Source organism: Melospiza melodia, chromosome 1 (genome assembly GCF_035770615.1).
Source record: "Melospiza melodia melodia isolate bMelMel2 chromosome 1, bMelMel2.pri, whole genome shotgun sequence".
NCBI classification, from domain to species: domain Eukaryota; kingdom Metazoa; phylum Chordata; class Aves; order Passeriformes; family Passerellidae; genus Melospiza; species Melospiza melodia.
The window spans coordinates 145,578,490-145,598,369 of NC_086194.1; the positions used below are offsets into that span (position 1 = coordinate 145,578,490).

The 19,880-nt window shown below is 37.8% G+C and overlaps 1 long non-coding RNA gene across 5 annotated transcripts in view; it reads left to right on the forward strand.

Moving 5' to 3' along the window:
• LOC134430464 (uncharacterized) overlaps positions 1-19,880 on the forward strand; it is an 84,808-nt gene that overhangs the window by 58,385 nt on the left and 6,543 nt on the right. For all 5 annotated transcript variants that reach the window (XR_010030828.1, XR_010030832.1, XR_010030829.1 and 2 more), the window contains one exon: positions 19,490-19,602. This is a non-coding gene — a long non-coding RNA (uncharacterized LOC134430464). The remainder of the gene's footprint in view (positions 1-19,489; positions 19,603-19,880) is intronic.

The window sequence follows — 19,880 nt, forward strand, 5'->3', positions numbered from 1 at the left end:
GGTAAAACTAATGGTAGCATTTCAGACCTCAGTCTTAAATGGGATATAAAGGTTCCACAGTAAATTGGGAAGTTCATCTGTAAATGGTGACTACTGAAATAGGCAGAATGCCTACAGCAGCCCGTTAATATAGCTATAATTAAGACATGGAGAAAAATGTATATTCACCCTTTCAGCAATAATCAAATTAATATCCAGTATTTTCAATAAATAGCATTGGTCAGTGTCAAGGAATAGGTAAAAGACAGATTTCTTCAATAAGATGATATACAAAAAGATTGTGAGATCAGATAAACTCCTCCAAGTCGATTTTTTTTCTCTCACATTTTAAGTTACTTCTAATTTCTTGCCATTTCTTTCTCAAAGATACCAGATATTTCTTTTTCTTCTGTTTCTGGTCTGTTCTCCATCATTCCTAGGTGCAGCCATTTGAGCAAATGTATTATTTGCTTTGCAGCCACATCTTTGATCTTTAAAACTTTCCACCAGAGGGTATTGTAACATGGACATCTTTTGGGAATGATGCACTTTATGAGTTACTCCCAGGAATGTCCTTGGGCACAACTCTTCCTCCCTTCCATATTTGCTCAGACTTGGCTCTGGACCCCATGCTTCCCAAACTAGAGACTCCAGCTCTTGTTGGCCTCATAGCATCTCCCCCATTGTCCTTCCCCATTTCCAGAACTAGGTGCTACTCTTTTGGCAGCGCTGGAAATCCTGTCAGGTTTCACTTCTGCAACCCAGAGAATTGAGCTTATACTTCACAGATTCAGGTTCCAAATTTTATCTGCCACCTATCATCTTCATCTTCATAGATTTCTTTTGCTCTCTACTTTTTTTCTCCCTGTGTTTTCTGATTCTGTCATTCTTTTTTGGAGCTGTCTTTTTTTGGCATCTGATTTCCTTTATTGCATCCTATTAATATTATGATTTTCCCAGCAAGTCTGGGACACTAAGGATCTTCAAACTGCATCTGATCTTAAAAAAGCAGGGAGAAAACAGAAGTGATGAAGACAAATCTGATGGATTGAAATGATCTTAGCGTGAGGATAGTGGAAATACAATGAACTGGTGAAAATTTTAACAAAAAAATACTAAAAAAATGACTGAATGATGATGGTATTTACCAGAAATTCTCCTTGGAACCAAGTCAGCTAGTACTGAAATGAATTTTACTCCAGTGGAAACTGGAAGACTGTTTGCCACCTACCACAGAAAATTAATTGGAGGTTTGGTGAAAAATGTTATATATTACATTGCAATTCTTTCAGAATCTTGATAATACTAATCATACTTTCTTATACTTTCTTGTTTTACAGTATCCTAGCTATTTTTTAGTTGTTTTTTTTTTTTTTTTTTTTAGTCCTTCGCAGTTTTTAGCAGTGAAAGCAAAGGAATTTTTCAAAAGCAAAGTCACTGCTGTTATTATAGATGTTGACAATATTTGCACTTGGAAAACTTTATCTTGTATCTCATTTACATGTGTGTAGTGATGTATCTGGAAATGTCTGTGATATATGGATATACACCTGCATTGTTACATGCTGACAAATGCACTGCACGTGAAATATTTCTTCTCTATTACAAACAGGCTGATTTCAAAAACTATGAATACCCCATAAACATTTCTATGGTATTACCTCTAAGATGCTGCTTTTTTTTTAATGTTTTCCCTCATGTGAGGCAGAATCTTAATTTCCTTTGCTCTCTTTTATTTGTGTTGTGATCTGTCATTGATATTCTCTTGTGAATGAAGATGTCTGCTATATAGCACCAGTCAAAGTGCAGGGTATCAATAAAAGGAGTAAAATGCAAATTTGTCATTCAGGGAGCAGCATTCCTGAATCAGAGACTTGCTACTAATTCACAAAAGCAGGGAAATCTGAAGGCAAGTTTTGTGGCAAGATATATGGAGAAATTGTAGGTAATTTGGAGATGCTACAAATGCAGACAAATTGTTGAGTGGATACTGCATAAATAAAACAAGAGGATCACTAATTATTTAAGTTATGGAAGATACTTTAATCCATAAAAAAATGAAAAAAATGAAAAGAATTGAACCTTCAACTGCTGTGAAATGCCTTGTCTTTACAATGGTATTTGAAAGGGTTTCCTTTGTAGAATGTGAAGTTATAATTCAGAGAGGTTTTAATTTCATTTTTAGGCTTCATGTTGCCATTGAATATGTTCTTCTGGACCAATACTGAAAAATTAAGCATTTAAAGATTGAATAAAAAAAAATTGTATTATCTAAAAGCATTTAACATAAGAAGTGCTGCGATGAGGTCAGTCTCCATGAGTATGCTTTAAATTTCATAACAGTCCTGGTCATTTTTGGATGAAGTGAGAAGTTTTATACAGACATATGACATGTTTAGTAAGGGAGCAAGTGAGGAATCCAGGGGCATCTTATCTCAGCTGATGCTTGAATATAGCTCCACAATGTTTTGCCACAAGTTAGAATAGAAGGTGTTACAATTGGTCTGGCAATGAAAAACATATTCTTGGTTATCTAGCTATTAATCTGGCCTAGATAAGGTGATAGAAATAATTTATATAGAGCTTAATGCAGATCAAGATGAAGAGAGGGTCAGAAAGAGGTGTAGAAACTCTTAGGTTTTTTTCCTCGGGGAAAGATACCTCATGTAGAAAGTGTTTTTGTGACTTTGAGTGATACATTGTGTACCTTTAGTGCTTATGGACGAGTACTAATAGCCAGATGAGAAGTTTTGGAGGATATGTGAAGGGAACATAAATTGAATAGGGAATTGAATACATGCAGAAGATCCAATTACATTTTTTGATTCCCTAAATATACCATTGCTGTTGCAGAAATACAGAGGAATTGGCAAGGTTAATTGGTTCAGAGATTGAACAAAAGGTTTCTGCTTGAAATACAAATCTTTGGATCAGCTGGCTGGATGGCCAGACTGTAAAGTCATAAATTTTAATTACTCTTGCTCCTATGGAGTTTGTAGAAGACCTAATCCCAATTTCTTTATGCACCAAAATGTCTAATGACTTCTGAACAAGTGAGTGTGCAGTGAATGCACAAGCAGACCTGGAATGATTATACAGCATTGGATCTTGCTACTGTTTTCTGTGCTGTGAACTGACTGTTGAATTTATTTAGCCTGGAAAATTATGTGACTGAATTGATTAGCTCTGCAATTTTCTGGACTTATATACTGTACTGTCTTCTTTCTGTTTCTTTCAGCTGAAATACTACAATACAGTTTTGTCAAGGTTTCTTTGGGATGACTTTTCTCGAGGACTAAGTTATTAAGTCATGCTAGCAAAAGAGGGTGGACAAAGAGTAATTGTGGTTGTTTAACTATTTACGTGAATATTATAAGTTTTCACACCATAATCAAATAATTTTATGTTAATATGACTGATTTCATACCTGTGCTATCACCTTTCCTCCTTGGATTGTTTTATCCAGGAACTTTTTGTCACATACAAGAAATTCTGTGCATTTTTTTGCAGCTAAAAGACATAACAGAGAGCTGAAGTTAGTGAGTTGTTAGGCTGATCATCATCACCTGCAAAAGGGGCATGATGAGTTTTTGCTGGTCATCAGACAGGTGCAGATCATGCCTACTGCTCCCTGACATATCTGTGCTGAGCTGACATCTACAATTCTCTGATTGTTGCTTTAGAATTTTTTGCATAGTGACATCTCTTTTTTTACCACTTGGTCCCTTGGGCTTATCCTGGGGCTGTGAGGGCCAGTGGCTCTCGCCATCCCAGTGAAGAGGAAGGCAGCTCCACAGCTCTTCCTCACAACTTAGCAGGCTCCTCAGAGGTCAGAGCCAAGGCTGCACAGAAGAGGTGTTGGATGACAGAGAAATGCACAGCCAGGAAAAGATGATTGCCACACAAACCTCTGGGTAGTTGGTGGGTGGCAGGTCTTATCTTCCTTCTGCCAGCTGCCCTTGGAATTTCCTTGTGACAGAACCTTTTATGGAAACTGGGGACAGTTTAGGGGGCATTAGCTAGAGATGGATTCTGGGTGTCACACTTGGCACCCATGGTCTGCAGGCCCCTGTCTGTCTGCATTAGATACACACTCACTGCAGTGCCCACACAGGGTTTTTTTTCTTTTGTACATCTAATACTGTAAGAGTGACACTTGCATATTAATGTTCAGCAGCTTCCTCTCTATATTTGTATGACATCTTTAGAATTTCTTATTTATCTTTTACATATATTTTTCCTTTTTTTTTTGTCAGGACCATTCATATTTCAGGCAAAACTAAGTAGCATTGCCTGTTCCTGAGGTTGCCAAGCAATCTCCTTGATACATACCTTTTTTCAGTTACTTATAACTCAGCCAGACTCTAGCTGTTTGTGATGAATTTTTCCATGCCAATTTCTGCCTCCAGCTGAATCTTTGCATCAAAATGTTTCAAGCTTTTCTGAGAATGATGCTAGGGGAAAATAGGTTGTTTTGTTCATATGATTCAGTAGCTTTGCTTTGAAATACTAAAATATCTTTTTTTTGGAGGAAAGGGAAGAGATGAGGAAGAAGCAGAAAGACTGCAAAATATGAGAAATGTGTCTTTTTCTTCCCAAAAAAGCTACTGGACCAAACGTTTAGCAGAAAGACCCAGATTTTGGAAGAGGGAATCCTGGGAAGGTATATTGGGCAATCAGGAAAGTGTCCAAGGAGTGTGTGTATGTATGTGAAGTTGGACCCAGGAATCAGTAGGGGCATAATGTGACAGATCAGGGAGGGACCCAGAACCAACAGACCTGTTGTTCATGTGGAGCCAGGCATCCTGGGGAAGCAGGATGTTTAGGTAAGGATACTGAGATAGAAACAGCCTCTGGAGTCCTGGGATACTCAGCCTGGTGCTGGGAACATGGCAGCTGGGATTTAACAAAAATATTTTTGTGTGGGGTTTCACTGCATGATCGCTGACTACTTTCCCATAGCACCCCTGTGTCATTCCTAGTGCAGGAGGGATCTCTCCGTGCTATTCTACATTCTGTTAAGTAAAGGAGAGTCTTGTTTGCAGGATGTTATTCTCTTTATTTATGTATTTAATTTCATAAGCTGGAAATAGTTCACAAATGCCACAGAAATTGTGCAGAACCTTGCAATCTAAATTCTCTGCAGTAAAAACAAGTTAATGAAACAAACAGTGAAAACAACCTTTGCCTTTTAATGTCATCCAGAGCCTGAGGTGGCTTTGGAACTGGTGTTCAAAATGAAGGCAGTGCTAGAAATTGACTAAAGCAATTGTAAGATTCTAATTAAAATTCATTATAAACAAGAATAAACAAGAGGATTTTTTTTTCTCCTGAAAATTCTCTTTTCCTTCCTTTGTCTTCTTAGGGATGTTTTCCTGTTTTATTCTTTTGCCTCTTATTTAAATACAGAGACTGGTTTAACTAGCTGAGATTTCATATTTTGTAACAGTATTGTGACCCACGACCAGAAGGGCAGCTAACAGCACTGACTTAAAGATCCTGACTCTGGCATCTGCCAGGTCTTGAGGGGGCTGAAAAGATTGTGTGAAAAAATAGTAAAGAATAATAAAGAATAGTATTTCTGTAAATTGATCAATCAGGAAATTTTCTTTCTAAATACTCTGTACAATAAAAATAAAGGAATAAGAAATACTATTGAGAAGAAAACCCTTTATTACAGCGCCCTGTGTGGGTCGCTGAGGGTGAGAGAGAGACGGTGAATCTTGTTTCTAGATCAGAAGGCTGGATTTATTGATATATGATATATAATACATTATAACTATACTAAATAGAAATAAGAGAGAAGTTTGCAGAGCTGCTGCTAGGCTAAGAATAGCAAGAAAGAATCTATAACAAAGTTGTGTCCAGGGACTCTGTCCCCAGCCTGCACTTTGTGATTGGCCTTTAATTATAAACATGGGAACCTGAGCCAATCAGGTGCATCCCATTACATTCCACAGCAGCTGAAAACAATTGTTTACCTTCTCTTCTGAGACCTCTGCCTTCCAGAAGATGCAGAAATCTGAAAGAAAGAATTTCTGTGAAAAAATGTCTGCGACACCCTTAGTAAGCAAGTAAGCCTCTGTATTCATTACTTGAGCATTATTCAACAATCTAATGTTGTCTTATCATATGGTCATTTGACACCTTTGACCATTTAGGCCCATTTAGTCCTTCAAAGGAACACAGGGAGAGAAGGACTAGCAGTAACTTAAGTGCTCTAAAAACTGGGAGTTTTGTCCCCAGCTTTGTCAATTGACCCTTTCAGTTTATCAAGAGAAAAAAACTCCTTTTCATTTACTGTGTAGTCTTTAGTCTTTGGTTGCTGAATGTTTGACTCTATATCCCAAGAGTTGATCTGCACAAGGGCTGAGTGTCTCCAGTGCAATTGAAAGTGATGTAAAATGCGATTTGAACATTTATACATCCTATATAATATTAAATTGCTTTGAAAAATCATGGCCTCTTTCACAATTTGCATTCTGCTCCTCTGTTCTATGTTTTCTCATTGTAGGAATGAAGCTAATATTATCTCCTCTAGCTCAGATTCATTCATCCTGGTAATGGCTGGTAGCGAAGACAATGATTATTCAGAGCCAATTGTAATTTTCTGCAGCAGGTGAGATGGGTCAGTGGGCCCAGTGGGCAGGCAAGAGACACATTAAATTGGTCCATAGCAGATATTTTATTTTGTGGATTTGCAGGTACCCCAAAAATTTCCAGCAATAGTATGGGTATGTGGACTGAAAGAAAGCCTTTTGAAAAGAAAAACTTTCTTGCCTCCGCTTACCCCTTCATGGATGCATTAAAAATTTTTGTCAGTCTTGCAGAGGTTTCTGGGCTGCAGGTTAAAAGCAACTTTAGAAACTGAACTTTCTGACTCAGCTCTCTGCAGACATGAGGTTTTCACTGCAGGTATCTGCATTGCACAAGTTCTGGAGATAAAAGGAAATTTTTATGGAGATCTCTTCCTCCTGGACATTCAACCTGCTTTAATATCTTTATTTTCAAACCACATTTGGACTACTTTTATGTTCCTGCAATGCATGTTATATTAATTTGTTTTTTCCATTAGGAATTGAAGCATGCAAAATGAATGTTGGGAATTCTACACAGAATAAAGGATGAACATGATAAATATAGCTTTATATATATATATCTATATAGTGGAACAGCATTCATTCAAATATGGTTCCTAATGACTTTCCTGCTACCTACACATATCAAAGGATGGACTGTGAAGAAGAGGCCCTAATAATATATTAGCTGAAATGGCAGTCCCATTTTGCCATCAATTGCAACCTACCTAGGTAAGCACAAATGTGCTTTAAATAATGCTAGAAGGGAAATAAGGAGGAAAAAAAAAGCTCTGGGTGCTAGTAATTCGAGAAAGGAATCAAAAGACTAGTTAAATAGCTCTGTTTTGCGTCTCATTTTAAATTATTCATTGTGCTTGACCTGCAGAAAGAATGACAAAGCACACGGGATATGGCTTAATTAGCCCAAAACTTTATTAACTTAATTCATCTGGGAGTTATCTGGCAGTAATTTGTGCAGTATAGGTTATCATGCCATTTTCACTCTTTATGACCTTTTTAGAGGGGGTTATCTTCAGCCCCATCCCTGTCCACACCCACTGGTGCAGGCTCACTGCAGCTGCCAGCAAGTTCAGTGTCCTGTTAATCCCCACATTTTACTTTTGTCAGTCTTCTCACACATCACACTGTCTGTTGCAACCTTAAAAGATCCCTTTCAGACTCTTTATTGTGCTCTTGGCAAAGGCACAGGACTCACACTAAAATAAGACAGTCTCCTTAGTGTTCTGCTAAGCTGTTCCCAAGTCCCACCAGGTACAGGTGTCAGACTGCAGAAATGGAATGGACAATCTCCTGTGCCTCAGCTTCACCAAAATTTCTTACCTGCATCCACAATTCCACATACACCCTTACAATAATCCCCAGGTGTCTGAAGAGGATGCAGATGATAAAATTGCTCACTCTGCTTAGTTTTCTTTCCTAATATTGTGGAGGGTGGACAGGTTCATATATGCCCTGTGCATGCTGGTTTCTCTGCTGTACACAGGGCAATATTGCCTCAGTGCTAAACCAGACTGCACGAGCTATACTTGAGATTGCTCAGAACTAGAAGTAGCCATAAGGAATGAGACGACCAGAACTAGAATTAACCATAAGGAATGAGACTCCCATTTTCAGCCTCTTTCAGCAAAATATAATCCCTGAATGCCTCAGCTAGTATAAATAAAAATTAATGGAAGTGTCTTGTAGTATTTGCTTTACTTTCCCTGCTTTGTATTTGGTACCTCCAAGTCAAAAGACCACTCCACTCCTGTACTTTAAGTCCCCAAACCTCCAGATGTCCAAGCCTTGCTGGGCAGTTACTTTTTTTCTGTTGTAAACAGTCCACAAATGCCACCTGGAATGGTGCAGTGAGAACACATTGTTATTCTGGCATACCTAAACTAGCCAGAGATAGCAGATGTTCTTTAAAGAACACTAGCATAATTCTTTTGACTTGACTAATTAACTGGCAATTTAAAATTATTCTGGTTTCCATTTCCATTTCACTGTGCTCATATACATTTCTGATTGAACTTTTGCTTCACTTGAGATTTTCTTTATGAGCAAGTAATTTGAAGGATCTGCTTAGCCTAACATCCTATAACAAATTTTACCCTGAAGTTCTGACACAGAATTGTGAAGATTTCTATAACGCACAGCAAAGCACCTCTGAATAGTAAGTTCTGTCCTGAAGGAGATTTGAGAAAATTCATATTCACTGGGGAGATGGAAATCATTCAAAGTGCAGGCAACCTTCATTAAGCAGCCCAGGAATCTTTTTATTTTTTTTCTTAGGTAATAGGTCTCAGATTTGCCTCTGACTCATTGGACTGAAACGAACAGACAAACCTGGTAAATATGAGGGAACTTGCCTCCCTGCCAGCTGTCAGGGAGCTAACCATAAGTTGTTTGGATTTCCTCCAAACAGATATTAGCTGTATATGTGTTATTCTGTGCATGGAATGGAACACTTGAAGCGCTTGATACTTGGTGTTTGGATTCCATGCTTTTTGCTTGACTGTGATTGATTTACTGTGAATACTAAGAGTGTTATTTCTACTCAGCATGCAAGCAAGAAAAAAATGCAAACTGAAGAAATGGCTTCTAACATAATGTTTTATGAATTGGTAGATTTTCACTTAGTATAATAGAATAGAGTAGACTATTTCTGTCAAAAGGGACCCACAATGATCATCTCATCCAATTGTGAGATTAATTCAGGGCTGACCAAATGTTAAAGCATGTTTTTAAGGTCACTATTGAAACACCTCCTAAACACTGACTGGCTTAGGGCATAGACCCTCTTTAGGAAACCCATTCCAGAACTTGACCACCTCCTTGGTAAAAAAATGCTGCTCACAGTTCAAACTCTGCCTCCTTGGCATAGCTGTGAACCATTTCCATGGGTCCTGTCACCGAATACCTGGGAGAAGAGCACAGCATGTCCCTCCCTCTGTCCCCTCCTCAGGAAGTTGTAGAGAACAATAAGGTTACCCCTCGGCCTCCCTTTCTCCAAACTAGACGAACCCAAAGTTCTCAGCTGCTCCTTACAGGGCATTCCTTTCAGCCCTGTCAGCAGTTTTGTTGACCTCCTCTGGACATGTTCAAGGACCCTCACATCCTTCTTAAGCTGGGGCCCAGAAGTGCTCAGAGCACTCAAGGTGAGGCTGCACCAACACTGAATACAGCGGGATCATCTCCTCTCCTGACTGGCTGGGGATGCTGAGTTTGGTGCACCCCAGGGTGGCATTTGCCCTCTGGGCTGCCTGGACTCACTCTGCTGACTCCTCCTGAGGCTGCTGACAGCCAGCACCCCCAGATCCCTCCAGCCACTCCTCTACCAATTTATATCTGTGCCCAGCATTGCTCTGCCCTAGGCGCAGGATCCAGCATTTTGCCTTGTTTAATTTCATCCCATTGTTCATTACCCAACTCCAACTTATCTAAACACATCTCTATTGTTTCCGGTCCCTCAAGAGGGTCAACAGCTTTCAAGTTTGGCATCATCAGGTGCATGAAGGCAAAAATCTAAGGAGTATATGATAAGTAAAATTGGAAGAAATAAAACTTGCCATTGCAACAGAACACACAAAAAGGTAGGCATATGTCACTTTTGGTTTTATTTTTCCAAACCAGGAGAATATTAGCAATCCAGTGTTTGAAGGATAATTGGATAATTGCTTGGATAATTGCAGATAACATCTTATTATTGGAGATTCCTTTCAACATCTTGGTTCTAACCACACCAAAAAGCCATATGTATGTATGAAATATGGCATTTCTGCTCAGTAGACTCTTGCAAAGGTCTTTTAAATGTCAAAAAGTAAAATAAGGCATTGTTTCTGTATGATGCTTTATAGAAGTTAGCTTCTAACAAATGAGTACTTTAATGAGATGTTAAGAGAATTGAGGGATTTTTGACAATCTATTTCTGTAATGAAAAGAAACAATCATCAATGCTGCATAGTTGAATTTTGCACTTTCTCTGGGCAATGGAGTCCCTCAAGGGATTGCCTGGAATTGTCCTCAAACATGTGTATAGCTCCATGGAATCTAAAGTAGTGTCTGGCTACCTCCTTCTGAATTACTGAACATAACCGAGATGAGGAAGCTACAAAACTGGTGAATACAAAGGGAGAGCAACATTTTACCACCTGGTGAGCCTTAAGCATCTGCCTTTAGGTATTTCAGTATAATCAGTGTTTATGTAGCCTTTTTGAATACCACCAGTTTGACTTACAGCTCACATGGACAACAAAGCCTATCAAATCTGGTTTCAAAAAATATTTGTTCCGAGTTTCAAAAAGACTCTGGGATGTTGAAAATCTCCAAAGATCACTGAGCTGCACAATAGAGATGAAGATTTGTGATGTCCATGACATCTCTTTGTGTAGAGCAGCGGTGCCTGGTGAAAGTCCTGTTTATGAAATCCTCAGTGTATAGTAACCAGAAAAACAGTAGGTACTTGAATGTAGGAAGAAATGTTCTGATATAGAAAGACTGACAGACATACCCAAGGAGATATCTTATTTCAAACATTTGAAGGAAAAAAAGAGTAAAAAAAAAGGAGGAAAGTTTAGCACTTAGTATTCATGAGCAGACGTGCAAATAATAAATATTTTGGTTCAGTGGCCTTTCAGAAATGTATATAAATAAAATTTCTTGAGGTCTACTGAACATATTCAATCCCTGTTTTCTTTTTACAATGCACTTATATATTTCTGTTTGATAAAACTGAAATGAGATATTTTGTTTTTTCAACTTCTAATCCCTCTATTTTCTGCCTGAGACTATTAATCAAATAAAATCAACAACAATTTTATTGCTCCAAAACTCTTTCTTCAGCATTCTTTTTCTTCAGAGTACAATTTAAACAGCTCTGCTTATGAATATTTTGTGCATAGGCAAAGAGTGAATATTTAAAACACTAATTTTATCAGGAAAATTTAAAAAATGACCAGTACAACCTACAGGTTCTGAAAAGGTAAACAATGTATATTCAATCCATACACGTGCTAAAGCATATTTCAGTTTTAAGCATACTCTAGCATGTGTCAAAGTTCATAAGCTAGGACAGAATAAAAAAACTTTCCAATCAATTAATGGTGCTTGGCTTTGGAAAGATGTAGGCATAGACTAACACAGGAATCATAGAGAAGTAAAATATTTTTGAATAGTTGTTGTTATAGGGACTGTAGGAATGCAGATCAAATGGGAAAAAGTAGGTTTTGTATGTGATCTTTGCAAATTATTTTTTTAGGATGAAATACCCAAATTATTTAGTAACAATAAAGGATGTTTATATCGGCTAGCAAAAATGTGCAAATTTCTAGCATCTGCAGAATCATAAAATTTGTCTGTCTTACTTAAGAACAAAGGTCAATACTGCCTGCCATATCTATTATTAAACAAAGGCTTGATCTAACAGAAATGCTGGGCAATAGAAAAATCAGACTTAGTATTGATGCCTTAAGTTTTAGCTTTCATATTTTTCACATCCTGTACTGGATGAGTATATATAGCTCTGAACTTCATATAGAGTGCTAGTAAGCACTCATCACATTTTGGTCAGACAAAACAATCCTTCTGGGCCTGGGAACCAAGGTCACACCATTTGCCTCAGGCTCCAGAAAGTCTAAGCAAAAAATGAATTGGAAAGAGCAGCAAACCAGGATAATGTGACTTCATTATCTGAAGCGATAATTGGACAATTAACCTCTGATATGCAAACAGACCAAAATCCTATCAGTCTGAGAAAACTCTTGACTGTTGTCCATCTTGGAAGTAGCCTCTGCCAGGCTTTTGCACTGCCAAAGGTGCATTTGTTAAAGGCCTCTATTAAATACCCACTTTATTCTCTAATTCTGTCCAGCCTCTGTCCTAGGTAGCCTCTCCCAGCATCAGTACAGCCACTCATGTAGTAGAGTATACTGAGGATGCTGTCTGCAACAAGAACAGATTTGAAATTATTAACTGAAAAATTAAACAATGATGAAAGCCATTATGGCAAAAATATAAGGTATTGGATGCTAAGATAATTAATGCTAAAATTCAGCCTGAAATAATTGGTGATCCTCCAGCCTTAATGATTCTATGAGATATGGAGAGAATGAACATGCTTGCATAAAGTGAATAAAATGCTCCAAAAAGCTATTTTTGTACAGAGTATGTTCATTACCACTGGTGACTCACAAACTGATATACTGGTATATATTTATTTTTCAGTGATATGAAAAGTAAACAGGTCCAAAAAAATTAAGTTTGGGATGGATCTTTGGTGCATAGATTTCCTCTAGTGAGCATCTTCTCAAAACAAGGCCAATTTCAGCAGGAGAGGAGGTTGCTCAGGGTCCTGTCCACCTAAATCTTGGATAGACCACACCAGGCTGTGCCATCTTGTCCCAGACAGGACATGAATCTCCCAAGGATGAGAAAAGGAAGTTATTCAGTATGAAATGAAACAAAATAGAACAATGAAATTCCCTTCTTTTTGTGAGCATGACTCAGCTGAAGTGATTTGGATTCTTTTTTGAAAGGCAGTGAACATCAGTGAATATTCTGGGATGGCATGTAAGCAAACATGTCCCATCCCATGGGGATGTTTCTGAGCACTGGGGTATCTTAGGCTTGGTAACACTGCTTGCTAAACACTAAGAGGAACTCCCTGTAGCTGTTCCATGGAACCGGGGACACTTCCCCAAGCTTTTGTGAACAGTATTTTACCTCATGAAAAGAGCATCAAACACTTTGAATTTATTAGCCTGTAATTCTGTGTCTCCACAGTTGCAGACATTTGCACAAAATGTGTCACAGCTGTAGCTGTTAATTGGACATTGAGACACCTTTCTGGCTAATTTAATTGCATCTGTGAGAGAGTTTTTGTATAACAAGTATTTAGAAAGTCTGTGTTTAGTGGTTATATTTTATTTCATATATTTATACAAGACTTATTATAATGGCAGGTATACAGATGGACAAGCTCTTATTCTTTCCTCATTTGCTTAATTAATTTTCCTTTTTGGCTTTACTTTGTACTTTATATCAATCCCCTAGCCCCACAGCCCTAGTAAGAAGAATAACTAAAAAATATTGTATGAGGAACAAGAATATACAAAGCCTCAATGGCTAAAAATCCAGCATTACAATGAGATATTCACATAGCACCTAAGCTTATGTGCAGTTATGAGAAAAAGGTGAAATCCTAAAATCCCTTAAAAATGATTGGTGGACATAGATGTTGTGGAAGGTGAGTTAGAGCTTGTAAGTGAGGTTTTAGCAGTTATTCTTTACTTAGTGTTAGAAAGTCTTCAAAAATGGATTGTGGGGATGCTTTTCCTGAAATGAATGATACTTTATCAGTTTATCCATTGATATACACTCTCACTTCCTTCATTAGAATTAATTTATTCCTCCACTACTATCTGCACTGATACTGGATTGTCTGCTCTGTATCATCATCAGTGATACCAGGGTAGATCAAAGAGTAAATGTACTTCTGACTTCAAATGTTATTCATTATTTTTGCATGTGATTTTCTTTGCTTTTTATTTAATCCTGTGTTTATCCCCCTTCTGGTTAGTACAGAACAAATGGCAAAGATAAGTGACAGCATTTGACTTTTCCTGTTGAAATGGTGACACAGGGTAGGAGACAGGAATGGATGAACAGCTATTTGAAATTAGACACTCTGTGGAAATGGAGATGTGTCAGCCAGGGAACAGAGCATGGTCAGGTCTCAGACCTCTGCTGCCTTTAATGGGACCAACTTGCTTGTGGGAAGAAACTTGAGGAATATTAAGTGGCTTGTAGAACAAATAAAAGCTTTTGGAGAACTGCTTTGAAAAAGGAGTGTTTTCTGGCAAATGAAAGTATTCCTCAGTTGCATAATACTGCTACATCCAGCAGACTCAAAGCAACACAATAAGGGCAGCAGTGGTATTGTATAAGGGACAGAAGATAAATGAAGTATTGATTTCAGAACTAGCAGAATGCCACAAAAGGGGCATACAGTATTTCTATGGGGCCAGATCCTTACTTGCTGTAATTTGGTATTGTGCCATTGAAGTCAAGCTGATTTATATCAGCTGTGGTTCTGGGAAGGTGTATTTATAACAGGGAGGCATGAATAAAAGTCATGCTCAGAGTGCTTGGTAGGAGTTGATTTCCCAAAACTGAATGATGAATAAACAAGCTTTACAGTTTATCTGTTCTTTTAACTTACTGCAGTACTCACCTTCAGATAATTTCTGATCTGTCTTTAGCCTTTCTCAATAGCTCTTTCCCTTGCTTCCTGGAGTCCTGTTTCATGCTGATGTTCTCCAGCTTAAGAAATTACTTTCCTGCAGAGGTATAAAGGCAATTACTAACCTGTCCTCTGCAAGCTCTCCTGGTTCACACCATTCTTTCCTTTAGCCCAACAGAAAAGTTCATTGCATTGAGGTCTTCATTTTGGTGTTCCTTCCTACCTGGTTGTAGATGCCACCAAAAAGAGAGTGACCAGTGTTGAAACAGCATAGATCAATGTCTGCTAGCATTGTAGGATGTATCAGTCTTGTCTGCATGCTGAGAGAAAAATGGATCTTGGAAATAAATAACTTTCTTCTGCTGGTTTTAAGAAGGGTAGCACTGTGTGAATGCCAGCAGTGTGCTAACAGAACACCCCACAATATGCTGCTACCCCATTGTGACAGAGTACTGTGGGATGCTCATCAGAAAGCCATATACTTGTACCTTTAAAAAAAATTAAAAAAACCTGTTCATGATCTGGGTTTTGTGCTGTGTTTCAAGTTTGCATGGCTTAGCTGAGACAACCTAGACTGCCTGAGAGTCTGCTTTGGTCTGAGTGACCTAAACAAGAACACAGACAACACTCTCATTTTTATCTAAATGAGATAGGTTTAGAGAGGATGGTGAAAATTCAAAGGAATGCATCTCTTTGAAATATTTCAATTAAAGTTTCACTGAGAGAATTTGGCACAATCACTCTGAGGATTCTTCTTCTAGCAGTCATGGAAATGACACAAAATGCACCATTTACATGCAATTTCATTTTGACTACACTTAATACTGGATTTTATATTGATTTACTAATTGTGAGTTCAAAATTACACAGCAGGTTACTAAGTATTGAAGTGCATTCATGTTACTGTTCAAAATATTTAGGCATGCTGTATAGAATTCTCCAGGTCATATGTGTGTAATAATCTTAGGTTATTGACAAAAGAAACTTTCCCAGTAGATGGAGTTGCTTTGAAATGAATTACTGAAATTCTATGATTTTTTGTGTTATAACTATTTGTGTTTAGCTACATACTAACTTGAATAACACGTTTCTTGCATAATGTTAACATGTTTAACTCAATCTCTTGATTGAAAGCTATTTGCACGAGTCTTCAAATCAGAGATGAAAGAAAATCATGAACCTTTTTATCTATGAATTTTTTAAAAAATCTGTCCTCTTAGTCGACTTTAATATACAATATGGGGAAATAACAGAGGAAACTACATAACCCAAACATAAAGATTCTATTACTGTGTAAAGCAGACTCATAAATTGGAAAGCCTATATTGATTAGTTAGCAAATATTTTCCCATAAAAATTGCAAGTCTTTTCAGTTGTTTATAATCCATGTTGGTATAATTTAGCTATAGGCCCCACTAGGGCACACTGAGAGAAGAAAAGAGAAAAAAAGCTCACTCCAGAATTTTAGAGTTAAGAAGTCTCTCAACTCTGTAGCTGAATTCAGAACAATAACAATATTTTATGATGAACAAGCAGTTACTTGGGATGGGAAACAAACTCTTGGACCAAACATTTTCTTTTCTTTTATTTCCCTCCCTATTTTGCACATCAAATGGAAATTTGGCCAGCTAGATTTCCTGATTTTTCTCTGCTTAACCAGTTAACAGTTGTGGAGGGCTTCCTTTGTTGTTTTATTTTTAAGGGTAAACAACTTACATCCTCAGAGATCATTTTCATTTTGCTTAAAATAAATCCTTAAAAAAGCATGTGATGCAAGAAGATTGAACATGTAAGCAACAGTATTTTCCAGTGTTTCTCTAACTCCTCGAACTATGGAAAAAAGATCTATACTCATTTGGGCATGATGAATGCTTTCCTGGGGAAAATGGAAATATATACATGGCGAGGGGCAGACTGTGAGCATGCAAATGAAATCTCACCTTTAAGGAGAGGGTGGAAAAGTAACCTTGATGTAGCCATTTACTCCAAATAACTTACTGTTAATTTACTGAAGAAGGAGAAATCTTTCTTCCAGGATGAACTGGTAAACAGTAGATGCTGGGAATTTCCACAGTACAGAGCTGATCATGAGCAAGGAATAAATTGGCTCAGCTGCTTCCTGGCAGAATCTGTATCTGTCTCTTGGCCATTGCTACCACTGACCAAACAAAATCCATTAAAATGAATCCTGAAGTTTGTTGAAAAGTCAGTGGCAGGAGATATTCCTCAAACCATGGAAATAGTAAAAACAAGTGTAAGAGTCCACTCTTTCAATGGAGAATGGTTACTTTTCCAATTAGTTATTGAAAGAAATGCATACATATGTGGAATAAAGAAAAGAATTTGGGAGTGTTTTAGTTCTTAAACATTTTTTTTATTAGAAAAATATGGCCATTTTTGGGAAGTACATCTCAGTACCTGGCAAACCAGAAAATTTCTGCTTACTGCTTTTAATTATGTTGGTAACTTTCTCAACTGAAAATTATTCCAAGTAATAGTTTTATTTATTGATTTCTTATACCATTGTGAGTAAACAGTGCAGAATGGAGGTACCCCTAATATGTCCTGAAGAAAGCAGTTACAGTGATAAAAAATTAAACAGCTTGGTATTTTATAAGAATTTATAACTTATATCAAAGATGTCCATAAAGTTTTACAAACATGTGGAAGGATCTGTAGATGCTAACAAACTAATTTAAACAGACACAGCACTGCAAGTGAACAAGTATGCAGGCAGAGCTGAGAGAGAAGATATTTTGACACCAGTTGATGTATGTGACATGAGTCCTCAAAAAGCTTTCATGGCCTATCCATAGGTACAAACTATCACTTCCTGGGCGGCACTGGGAGGTCAGCACCTATTTTCTCTGACCTAGGATATCAGCTATGTCATTGACTGGTTATGATTTCTGACAAGCATTTTTCTGTGCTCTCCTATTTTACTTGTCATTTGAAAGAATTCCTTATAAATCTAGGTAAGGGAGTTTTCTTTTAAGTGTCTTTTAAATGTTTGCTGGTAGACATGTCCTGGAAAACATTGTAAAAAAAATGTGTCTGCCTCTGTGTTGGGACTGTTGCTCACAATATTGACATCAAATGTCTTGCCTTTTTGGTGTCTCTTGTTTTTTTTCTTTAAAACTTGTAAAACTTGCAGAAGAAGATAGGCTTTTGTTGTGTATTGGTCCAGCGTTGTTTTGTTCCATGTCTGGTATTTGTTGAAAAGGAAAATAAAAAAAATACACCCCACCCCCACATACCAGTGGGTTTTAAGGATGGAGTAGAAGAAGAAAAAAGAGGGAGAAAGAAGAGAAGACAGAAGGGTGCAACAGAGATAAATTTGTGGGCTACTCAGAGTCAAGTTATTCAGAAGAAGAGACAGAGGGTGTAGAGGTAAGAAAGGAAGGTAGTCATTGTAAGAGCAAAAGGGATAAAAATGTTGTGATCCAAAGGACTCTGTGCTTAACTCAGTTCAATTGCACTGAAGAAAATATATTTTGGTACCACAGAGTTGATAGGTACCAAATTACCCCTATGACCCTTGTATTACATCTGGATCTTTAAAATCCCACATCTAAGAAGCAATCCACAGACAATCTGTGTGTGTGCCTTACCTTACAAAGTGGCTCAGAATATGCAAATTCCTCTGCTTGTGTTCCTGGGCCCTTGTCAGTGATGGATGGAGATCATGGGATGATGAGAGCAGGCAGTGATGGAGCTCAAATAAGGAGGAATTCAGCAAATGAAAAATTTGAAGCCAGTTTCTACTTGTATGTATATGCATAATGCTAAATAATAAAAGTGCTTTCTTTGGTTCTAATGGAAAATCTATGAATATCCTTAGGAAAAATACTTTCTGTTCTGTTAGTAAGAGTCTGACTAACTATTATGTCATTTAAAATGGCTTCAGAAGTTGAGAGATACACAGTGAGTCACCAGAACAGAAACTGTGGCTGCAGGAAAAGGACCGAAAGAAGAGAAATTGAAGAATGTCAATTCTTGAATGTGATCCTGCCTGCAGCTTGCATCTGACATGCCTAAGGCAGTGCTCCCTGAGAGCAGCTGCAGAACTGGCTGTGATGCTGTCAAAAATTTGCTTTCCTTAGTGACAATTACATGAAAAGCTCATCTATTCTGCTCTCTGATCTCGCTGTGCTGCTGTAGCCTTTGGGAAAGGCTACAGCATGGATCCTGGCCAGTACTTAGTGTAGAGGCTGGGCTAGAACCCTTTCAATTGTGTCAGTAGTCTGCCACTGGCTGTCAAAGAGTCCAGAAGCATGAGAAAAAAACTGCTTCAGTGTTTTCCAATTTACTATAGGAAAACTCATCTTTTCATGTGCGTATTTAAAATTCAGAAAACATATGTATTTCTCTCTCTAAGCACAGCTTGGAGTAATATTAATTTTTTTTTCATTTAACTTGCATATTTCTCTCTAATTATTTCTTGTTGATCTGCCATACTCTGGGGGTTCTCTTACTCTGGAGTCTACAGCCTTCTGTGATCCTATATACACACAACTTCAGTGGCTCATAAAAAAGCATCTCATTGAGATGAGAACCTGGCAATCATTTACCTAGATCTTTGCAGCTTTACTCTCCACTGCTCACTCCTTGTTTGTCATATTGATTTTGTATTTTCAGTCACCCGTTGGCCTTGAGGAGGATGAATGATTGCGTATTGTTTACATTGCAGCAATGCCTCATGGCAATGGCAACTCAGTCAGAGAGCTGGACCCTGTACAAATGTCCTGCTGGATGGATAAACCCTGAAAGAACAGTCTGCCAGAAAAACAACAGTCAAAACAGGTAAATAGGATGAACTATCCCACACAAACAAATTGCAGGATAAAGTCCCATTGGTTTTATTATAATAAAGAATAAATCAGTGCTGATGTAGTGAAGTAGTGAGACGTTCAGAAGATAAGGATTTTAATGAATTTTAGGAGAGGAAATAAGCTAGATTTTAACTTTACCTCATTAAAGGAACACAGAACTACAAGTGATTGGCTTTGTCACAGTGTCTTGCCCTTGTCAAAGTCTTCCTGCTGCCCCAGTCAAGCCAACCTCGGCATTTTAACCCCTTT